The sequence below is a fragment of the Wolffia australiana genome, chromosome 6 (assembly GCF_029677425.1).
Source record: "Wolffia australiana isolate 7733 chromosome 6, ASM2967742v1".
In the NCBI taxonomy this organism is placed as follows: Eukaryota; Viridiplantae; Streptophyta; class Magnoliopsida; order Alismatales; family Araceae; genus Wolffia; species Wolffia australiana.
In genome coordinates, this window is record NC_135840.1 from 11586912 (window position 1) to 11597196 (window position 10285).

A 10285-nucleotide genomic window follows, 5' to 3' on the forward strand; every position below is an offset into this window, starting at 1 on the left:
ATTTCTTCATTCCATAATGATAGTGTGCTTCTTTGCAAGAACAATTCTGGTGGAGTGTATCACGGCAGCTAGTGCGAACCCTTACTCCATGAACGATTCCTTTGAAAAAATTCAATTTATCCATCAGCACCTAATGTTTATCAAAAGATTACTTTCTCATAATGGGTACCATACCCTTAGAGTTTTAACTAAGTTCAAAACTTGGTTGAGATGTCTGGACAGAATTCCAAAATCCATGTGTTCTCACTCATTCCAAAAGTTTGAATAGCCTCTTCATATGTTAGAGATCACCATCTCATAGATAGAGTATTTTAACATTAACTCGAAATCATGGTGTCCAACAATATGATCGAGTTATCTAGTCCCTTCTACCAAACATATGAACTTCTTTGGTATACTTCTGAAAAAGTTTAGGACTAACTCCTCATCCAATGAGGTTATGATATTTATTGATCTGGAATTCCATCCAAGACTACTTTTGCTCCAACTATCTCGCATACAAGACATGTATCTTCCAACAAGACAATCCTTAGCCAACAAAACACTTTTGTTCCTTACGATGGGTAAAAGTAATATCCATAAATTCCAATTTCAATATCTGGAAATTTTATCTTTCATATTCCTCACCTCCATCTTCTTTGAGTCAAGCTTCATCTTATGGGCTAGACTTCCCATTCATAAATGTTGAGCTTCATTATCTTTCCACAACTCTTAAGGAATAGAATTTACAGACTAAATAGGTGACAACCTCAGAATTCATGCAATTGCAATGAGTGCATCTACACATGGGTTCACTAGAAGTCTTAAGTTACTTATCACAGATTCCACTATGTCCAACAAAGATTGTGATGCCGGATTTTGTTTAGGATGTCGTCCAGTTGGTACCTAGTTGATAGCTCAGTACCTAGATAGTGATGTCGGACGTCGATGCTGTCGTCATTCGACGCACAAGATAAACCCTAAAGGAGTATATGTAACTACTATGCAATGAGTGTATCATACATGTCATATTTACAGGCCCCGACTCGAGGGGAATGGCGAGCTTCGTGCTTTGACAAGGTTGCTTGGTGACGGACACGGTGGCCTCTCAGACCTTATTGGAGGGGCGACGACATCTATGGACCGATTATAATCAATCTGTGGGGCGCACACGTAACGGACAAACTTTTCCGTACCAATAATGACACTAAATTGTTTTGTAGTTATCGTTCAATTCCTTCATCTTTCACCTATCGAGCCCGAGCGCAGTGGTCGATCGAGAGTATACTGCAAAAGGTAATATAACGAGCGACAGGTGAGGATGACGTACCTCTAGGCGATTACTCATGGTACAGGCTCTTCGTCGATGATGATTACTAGAGTAGGAGGTAGAGACAGAGTATCACGAAGAGGATGCTGGACAACTGGCGACGATACAAAGCTGGAGAGATATGCGGAGAGACAAGCATGAAAAGGGGGAGTGACAGAGAACCCTAGTCCATAGAGTTATCAAGCTAGAGGGACTCACTTCTAGCGATTGGGGCGGTGCGAGATGTGACCAATCATACGGTGGGCGGTCATAGCAGTAGATGGACACAATCACCTAGCCCTCGACCAGGCACCACATGTAGAGGTGATGGTACTACTGGCAAGTCAGATCTCCATAAGTACTTCCGTTGATAATCGGGCATGGCTTAGAGGATATCCCCAGGATCCTAGTTCCAATTATTGTTCAACACAATCCCAGCCAATGCTGAGGGGCCCACGGGTCGGTGGTCGAACACATGCGGGAGGAATGGGGCCTTCGGCTGGTCACGATAGCACCATGGGCATTAACTAATACTCACTGTTGGGGCAGTTCTCCGGAGTTGCTAGGGAAGGATAGCATTGCTGATGGGGTCGGGAACCAGGCCACTAGATGGGGCACGGCTTAGATCGTGGTTGACCAGGGCGGCGTTCCTTGTTGACCAAGATAAGCAAATTCTCAATTGGTGTCCAAATTCTGAAAATTCACACATGGCTGATCACTTTCACGTGATCACCACCGTGATCAGGAATTTGGCACCCGAAGATCTGGAATGTTTAGTCTATGCACCGATTTGTGGATCAGCGGATGCCACATGGGGGGAATCTTCCATGGAGTGCAAGAGGGGTGCACCAAAGGGGCCAAATGCCAAGCTATGACGGATGAATCACTAGGGTCACATACATGCCCAGAGCATCGGCCGCCATCGTAGTTCCTTGTCGTTGTACTGCCCTAGGCTTCTGTTGATCGAGTCGACCGCCCCTCCTCCTGACAATCGACATTAAAAAAGTCTGCACCCTGAGCGGACTCTTGGGGTGTGCGGTGTCACAAAGGGGGGGGGGGAATCAGGAGAATGGAGTTCTCAACCCTCCCAAGAGTGCACGCCCTCACGCTTTGTCACCCTTCTTCCTCTGTAGATCTCCTTGCGCTCCCTTTCCTCCTCGCCTTCTCTTCTCCTTTCTTATTGTACGAGGGGTGAGACAAGGATAGAATTAACACAAATAAACTCAATATTCTTCCTGGTCTCTTTTCCTTAGGGTGCTTACTCTTCCCTTACAAAGGGAAGTCAAATGCGCCTAATGGGTCAACAAAAGGGGGGGAGAGTATTGGTCCATTAAGGGGGCCCTTATATAATGGGCCCCCATTACAAAAATAAAGAGGAAATAAAACATAAAGGAGGGGGGAAAATGGAGGGGAGTCCAAAATGACTAAGGACCCCCCTCACATGATAACGTAGACACAAAACACGGCTAAAACGATGGACAGGAATACGATGACGGCGACTAGACGAAGGGACGAAAGAAATCAAAACACGATAAATGAGCATAATTCACCCGGACTGTCGGGGTCGGGTGTCTTTGTTGGCACCTTGGCATGCCGGTCAGCTGGATGCAGTGGCCGGCAGTCGACGATGGTGATCGCAGCTCAGATGATGGCTTCGATGGGTTTAGATAGTGTGCGCCATTAGTGTGAATCCACCTATTTGATGAAAAATTCATCTCATAGGTGAGTGGATGACAAAGTTGTGATAGGTAACATTTTTATGCATGACCTATATGAACTCCATAAGTATTATTGTCTTCGATCACATTAAAAATTTTTCATACTTTTTTAGGTACGTAGAAACATACATCCCCATGTATCAACTACTGCAAATTATTGACATGTTCTCCACTTCATAAGTTTGAAGGCATGGGTACTTTACCCAAAAGGTACAATTAGCATCTAGCATATGATCCAAAATCAAATGTGGTAACTATGCATCCCATGCATCTTTAGTTCTCTGCCTTTTTGCCAATACTACGTATGCTCATAGAGATGAGATTTCTTCAGATAGTTCTTGCTATTGTTAGCAGCAATATCACTTTGAAATAATGGAGAATTATTCCCCTTCCGAAATGAATCAACTTAATTCTTAAATAAATGGAACAACTTTTGTTTTCAATAATAATGGATACAAATATGATCATAACATATGTGATGTTCTTTTAAAGACATCTTATCTCCAAAGTGAAAATTGAGGTTCACTATCCAAATAGTGATCATCGTAACCTGAAAAAGTAATGTGTTGCATGAAAGATGCAATGTAATGGGCTACTGGACGACCAGTGTTGATTGGAGATTAGGTCAATGTAGGACCTAGAATTTTTTGCCCATTTTTTATTCATCAATTAGGGCTCCCTCTAAAAATTTTCAATTCATACACCCATCATGTGTACAGATGCGGAGAAAGCAACATTCTCCTAGTGGCGCTCAGAATTTCAAAACACATACTCTAACCTAGAGTATACCCCCCCCCTCCCAATCATAATACATACATTGAGCACATATTTTATGGGATGATGTAACAGGACGTGCCCATGATCGAGCAGTTTGTGTCACGCCACAATTGACAAACCAGAATATGGGATGCAATGGAATTCACAGATGAAAAAGATTTAAATCCAATTAGAAGTAACAAGGAAACCGACAGATTCAGGACGATGGGGCAGATAGATGACGCGAAGGGTCCTATCATGGACAAGCTCCCAATGACCCGAGTGGTTGGCTCATAGGTCGACTGAGTGGGAGATGACCACCGTCCATACGTGTCCACATCAGGCGCCGCAAGCAACGCTGATCCGATGCCATGAAAGAACTATCCAAACACACGACAATGGCTCATCCTATGACATGTATAAATTCTCTTGGGGCAGAGGAGCAGTCGAAGGCCGACACTGAAAGACCTCATAATACTATAAAAAATAAAGGGCTAAACAGACAAACCTGTAAACCCGATCGAGGCCCTTAATAAAGAGTCATCCCGTTCGTTAGCGTGATGACCCTTAATGGTATGGTTAGAGGGGCGGCAGCAGCCAAGGACGTTGACGGAGATGTATGGGAGCACTAGTGTAGACTGAGTGGCAGGCAAGTTCAGTAGAACACGGCACAATAGGACGACAAGGGGGTCCATGGCATCAAGCGCTGACCAACAGGCCGAGGTAAAAAAATAGAGAAGTTGGCATCTCCAGTTCTGGTATGTCGGTGGTTTCCGTTTCTTAGGACTAACGCATAGTCTATAGTAGTATGGGCCTATTGTGACTTTCAGACTCAAACGATGGAGAGCGACCTGGGCACGCACTTGCTGAGAAGACAGGCGGTCAAGAGGGTGCCGTCTTTTGTTTGCTGCAGGAGAAGTGGGACTGTCGACTTCGAGGGTCTACGGTGATTAGTGAATCGAAGAGGGGATGGGTCGTTTGATGAGTGACAGTGCAACTCGACCTTGTCGACAACCTATTGATGGCCCAACACCGTTAGGGATATTGTCGATCGGGTTATGGCGGAACATTTAGAAATGTTAGGGGAGGTAGTAGTCCCCTTTGTTGGAAGCCTCGATCCTTGGCAGAAACTCGCTCCTAGGTCTTCGTTTTCTACAGATAGTCAAAGTAACACTAGCTAGGCCTTCACCCTCACCCTTCATACTGTAGCTCACACCTTGGAAGGGGACTAGGGAGGAGAGCAAGCAGGAACACTAGGGTTTAGCTGTGACGAAAACCACTCAACAAGAACAAACATAACTCTTCTTTTTTTTCTTTATCAAAAAACAAGTCTGATCATTAGTCGAGGCCTCCCCCTCTCTTTTATAGTGAAGGAAAGGGGGGGGAGTAAGAGTGCCACGCATGGGCTTCCCGCCCTCAAAGGTCTAAACCAATACATGACATGGGGGAGGCCCGTTCACACACAAGAGGGGCCTCCCTACTGTCAAAAGGGGTGAAGAAATAAAACAACAGAGCGATGCAAAGAGGGGGACCTTACACATGAAGGACCTCCGTAAATCCGTAAAAAACAACACGAACATGAAATAAAAATGTGAATGTGATTTTCAAACCTGGTAGCAGAAACTCAGGTTCTTCACATCGACTTGGGCTTCGCGACCTGGCTGAAGACAAGTTTGGGCGTGCTGAGCAGGATGATCCTCCAAGACAAGACTTGCAACAAATTGCAATATCCGATCGTAGTTTAATCCGCAATGCCCATGTGGCCTGGAGTATAACCCCACCAAGCACTGAGTTTGGTCTAAGCAATACCTTCATTACTTGGAGTAGGTTTGTGTGTAATCCTGGGGTATACCCCCACCAACCTACACAGTTCCTCTACCCGGCCCTTGTGTCATACACTAGAACTGAGTCCCGCCTCCCGAATAAGTGAGCCTGGAGTTGACTCCACTAACCCAATTTAAAGGAATTTGGATCCTAAGACTGTAATGAAGAAGGACTGCACTTGAGTTTGTCACTCTCATGCTACAACTCACAGTTTAATTTGAGGGGTCTTAGGTTTGGTCTCAGCTATCTCAAGGAGCACTATGTGAATCATATTGCATTTTCTTCATCTAGGGCATATGAATTATACATATGTCTCGTTAATGGGACAAATATGTTAACATGTCTTGACTATCAATCATAGCCAAAACTTTAAGACGAATATCTCTCTATACTGTCGAACCAAAACTATGGGATCCCATGTTAGTTCCATCTTATATTTTCCAATATCTCATTCCATCCAACATTCCACAACATATTATTGCAAATAATAAATCAAATAAATGATTACAATATTTAGATCAAAATTTAATCACATTAAATCATTACTAAATTGAAACCCACAGAAATCACGATAAATATATCAAGAAACAACCATTTAATGAATTTAAAATGGATATAGGAATTTTACTGAATTTAATCATTTAACTCTTAAATTATTATACTAAATTATTCTAGATATATGTTTATTCCCTAAAGCACGGAATTTTATTTTCATCAAATAAGTTAACTCTTAATTTATGCTATAAATAAATTCAAATAAATATTATTGCATAATTTTTTCTGGAATTTTATTTGACATGAAATAATTTAAATTTTTAAATATTTAACTCAAATAAAGGGCAAAAAACCTTTCCAATTTATATTTATGATTTAGTTGGCATTCAAATTTAACATTTTATTTTGTTTCTGTCGAGAAATCAATAGTATAATTTTCCTGATTTTTCTCAAATTGTTCCGAATTCATTTTTACATTATTTTGGAGTAAAATATAAATTTCAATTTTTATGGAGTTAAATATAGTTAATATAGAGGTTGAGATGTTTGACCGATGGGGAATTGACTTCAGGGGACCATTCTCAAATTCTGATGGATATGAATATATCCTAATGGGAGTTTGTTATGTTTCCAGATGGGTGGAATCCATTTCTACTAGATCAAATGATCACAAAGTGGTGCTTACAATTAGTTTACAGAATATTATTATGAGGTTTGGATGTCCAAGAGCATCATTAGGGATGGTGGTAGTCAGTTCAACAATTCCCAGTTTAGGAATTTGTTGAAAAGACATGGGGTCCATTATAAGATGATTAACCCATACCACCCTCAAGCAAGTGGGCAAGTAGAAATTAGTGATAAAGAGATTAAAAATATTTTGAAGAAAATTGTAAGGTCAGATGGGAAAGATTGGGCAAGTAGACTCTACAATGCTTTATGGGCTAATAGGACTGCCTATAACACACCATTAGGAATGTCCCTCTATAGAGTAGTCTACGGGGATCCCAACTCTACAACCATTTCCTAAGTCTTCCACTATTTTCTAAGTCACCCTATATAGTAGTCTATAGAGCAGTCTATGAATCCATATCTTAAAGTAGATCCAATACAGCAACCTATGGTCACCATTATTGAACATATGCCAACTCTACCACCATTTCCAAAGTCTTCCACCATCTGCTAATTTTTAACTTTTTACAAGATCTCATTTTCTTAGCTTAATTTCATCCTAAGACATTTTAATCTTCTTTGTTTTTACTTGAACAGCTAAGACCACGGTGGCCATTTGTTGTTTTTCGTGCTTTACTATTTCCCCTTTTTACATTTTCCATCAAGGAGGAGGACAGCTAAAGCACCATCAACTTGTCCAATAGCAGCCAACTCTCATGGGATAATCAGCACCTACTTCTTTTTGGTTTGCATTTTTTTTTTATCTTCCTTTCCTTGTTTTACTATTATTTGCATTGGGTCAATGCATATAGCATTGTGGGGGGGGGGGGGGGTTAATTTAGGTGTGCAACTGAAAATGCATTAGGTCTTTATGCATGACTGCATCATGTTTTTTAATTTTGTTAATATCTTTAATGTCATTATTCTTGAGTGCATACATCCCATATAACTAAACCCACCTATAGAAGTTGTCCACACCATGATCCCAGATGCATGAGTGGAGAAGTTAGGCTCTTGTAGCGGATCCCAAGTATCTCTTGATGGTATAACACATGAATCTAGACACTCATGGTCAGTTCCAAAGTGGTTAGGATATCTAGTAGGACGAGGAGCACACATGAAAATCAAAGGGTAGAAGTACTAGCATTGTGGAAAGGAGTGATGAGAGAATTAATTGGATCCCACTATTTGGCAGAGGATATGCATCATAAAGAATTTCATGTGGAATGAGAGATAGTCATTTCTTCAAGTCTTAAACACAGAATCACCTACCCTTGAACAGCCTAAAGTCAATTTGAAAACCATGTTCACTAATTTCCCCACCTATGTATTTGTGAACTTAGATTTTACCCTTTTAACTATTTTCCATGTTGCTTAGAAGATGCCCAACTCCCAAATTGTTCTTCTCCTCTTACCCTTTGTGGTATCATTTGTTGATGATGTATTTTCATTTTTATCTTCCTCTTTGTTTCTTCTACATCTTCTCATCTTATTTTGTCTCATTCTCAATAGCATGGGATGACTTGCTTTGATTTCAATCTCAAGAAGTTCATATTGTGGATTTCTGTTGTTTCACTTCCTTTCTTGTGTGGATAATAAAATTATAAAGGAAAGAGTACTTTAATGGTCCGAATTCTATGCAATTGTTGCACACGCCCCCGACATATCAAGTGCATTTAGCTAGATCGACATTTCATTTCTCTTGGAGAATCTGATCTCATATGTATTGTTATTGGTTGTTTTTTCCCTTAAAAAAATAAAAAATTGAAGAAAAAAATTTAAAAAAATAAAAAAGAAACCAATAAGAAAACAAAGACAGAAAAAATGAAAAAATGAAGAAAAGTGAAAATAAAGAACAGAAAAAACAAAAAAAACTATTGTGAGGTTTTGTTTGTTTACTTTTTCATGAAGTTTTATCTTTTCCCATGACTTTTTGGTCAATTTTCTTATCCTTGATATATGGATACATGCCTATCTCATCAACACCCTCGATGGGCCTCCACATCCTCATTTTTGTTCATGTTTCTCCTATGTATTTTATTCATTCATCTATCATTGGGACTGGGCTATTTTTAGTAACATTTACCCATTTTCATCCATCATTTTTCCTTTACCCAAAACTCAGATGCCACTATGATGTAACACGACGTGCTAGGATAGAGCGACTCGTGTTACACCACAAAACTTATCAAGAGGGTGGTAGCACTGGCGGCCGCATCAGTAACAATGACTGTGCGAGCCTCGACTACGGCTCGCTATAGTTGACAAAGACAAGCCTTAGCGGGGCAGAGCGGCGAATGTTTTACCTATGGCGGCATGTACTTTGCGATAGTGAACTAGCGGTGGCATGTCGTCTGGTGGACCTCTCCCTTGTAGCTGTTCTAGGAGAACTTGGCGACAGGCATAGGACGGTGTAAAGGGGCAGCGGCATAGGGTGGCTGTAACAAGGTACTAGAGGATTTTAGCAATGGCGATGTGTGGCGTCGGTAGGATGACGACGGTGGCTGTAAAGCTAGCTACTGGTAGACGAAGGTAGGCATCGTTGACGACGACGGTGGCTCTTCATCCTACAATAACATGTACCTCACAGCGCTGATTAGCAATGGCGGGTTGTTTGGTGATTGCTTCCCTCAGAATTAGTCTGCAGAACACTAGGCACTCGTGAGGTACGTGTAGATGCGGCGGTGTAGGAAGGCACGACGGCACAAATAAGCACGACAACATAGGTAGGCGCAGCGGTACTTGTAGGCGCGGCGGCGCATGTCGGCCAGCGGCGTAGGTGGACGCGATGACAGGCTTAGAGGCGAGCGCACTTGTGAGGATGATTACGTCGCAAGTACGCGCGGCTATGGGTGCAGAGGCGAGCGGAGTGATGAGGATAGTGGCACATAGGCACGGCGATGGACTCAGAGGTGAGCACGGTGGCGAGGTGGGTGGCGGCATAGGTAGGCGCGGCTATGAGCTCGAAGACGAGCGTGGTGACTAGGACGGCAAAATAGGTAGGCACAGCGTTGCACTCCGAGGCGAGCGCGATGGTGAGGAAATGACGAGTGCACGTTGGCACACTAGCATCAGTAAGAGTGGCGGGGCCGCGACAACGGGCGTGGCAACATGATGTGGCATGAAATGCATTCAAGGCTGGTGGTTGTAGCTGCGAGAGTGACTTGCGTGGTTGTGAGGCGACTACAGCTATAGTGGCAACGATGGCTGCGGCAGCAGCTGCACGACTACAGCTCTGCAGCTCTACGACTACGGCTGCTACATGGCTGTGCGACTACGTGGCTGCGCGACTGCAGCTGTGGTGCTCCGGGGCTGCGGCTGTAGCTAAGGTTACGGCTATAGTTGCGGATGCGCTGCTGCATGGCCGCACGATTTCAGCTATGGCTACACGTACGACTGCGGTGCACGGCAGACGCTATGGCGGGTGCGGCCGCTATGGCGGGTGCCGCCGCTACGGTCACTACGGCTAATATGGGTGGTGGCGGCCGTCGCTGCAATCAATAGTGGCATTTTTGGCGGCTACAGCCACTTCGGG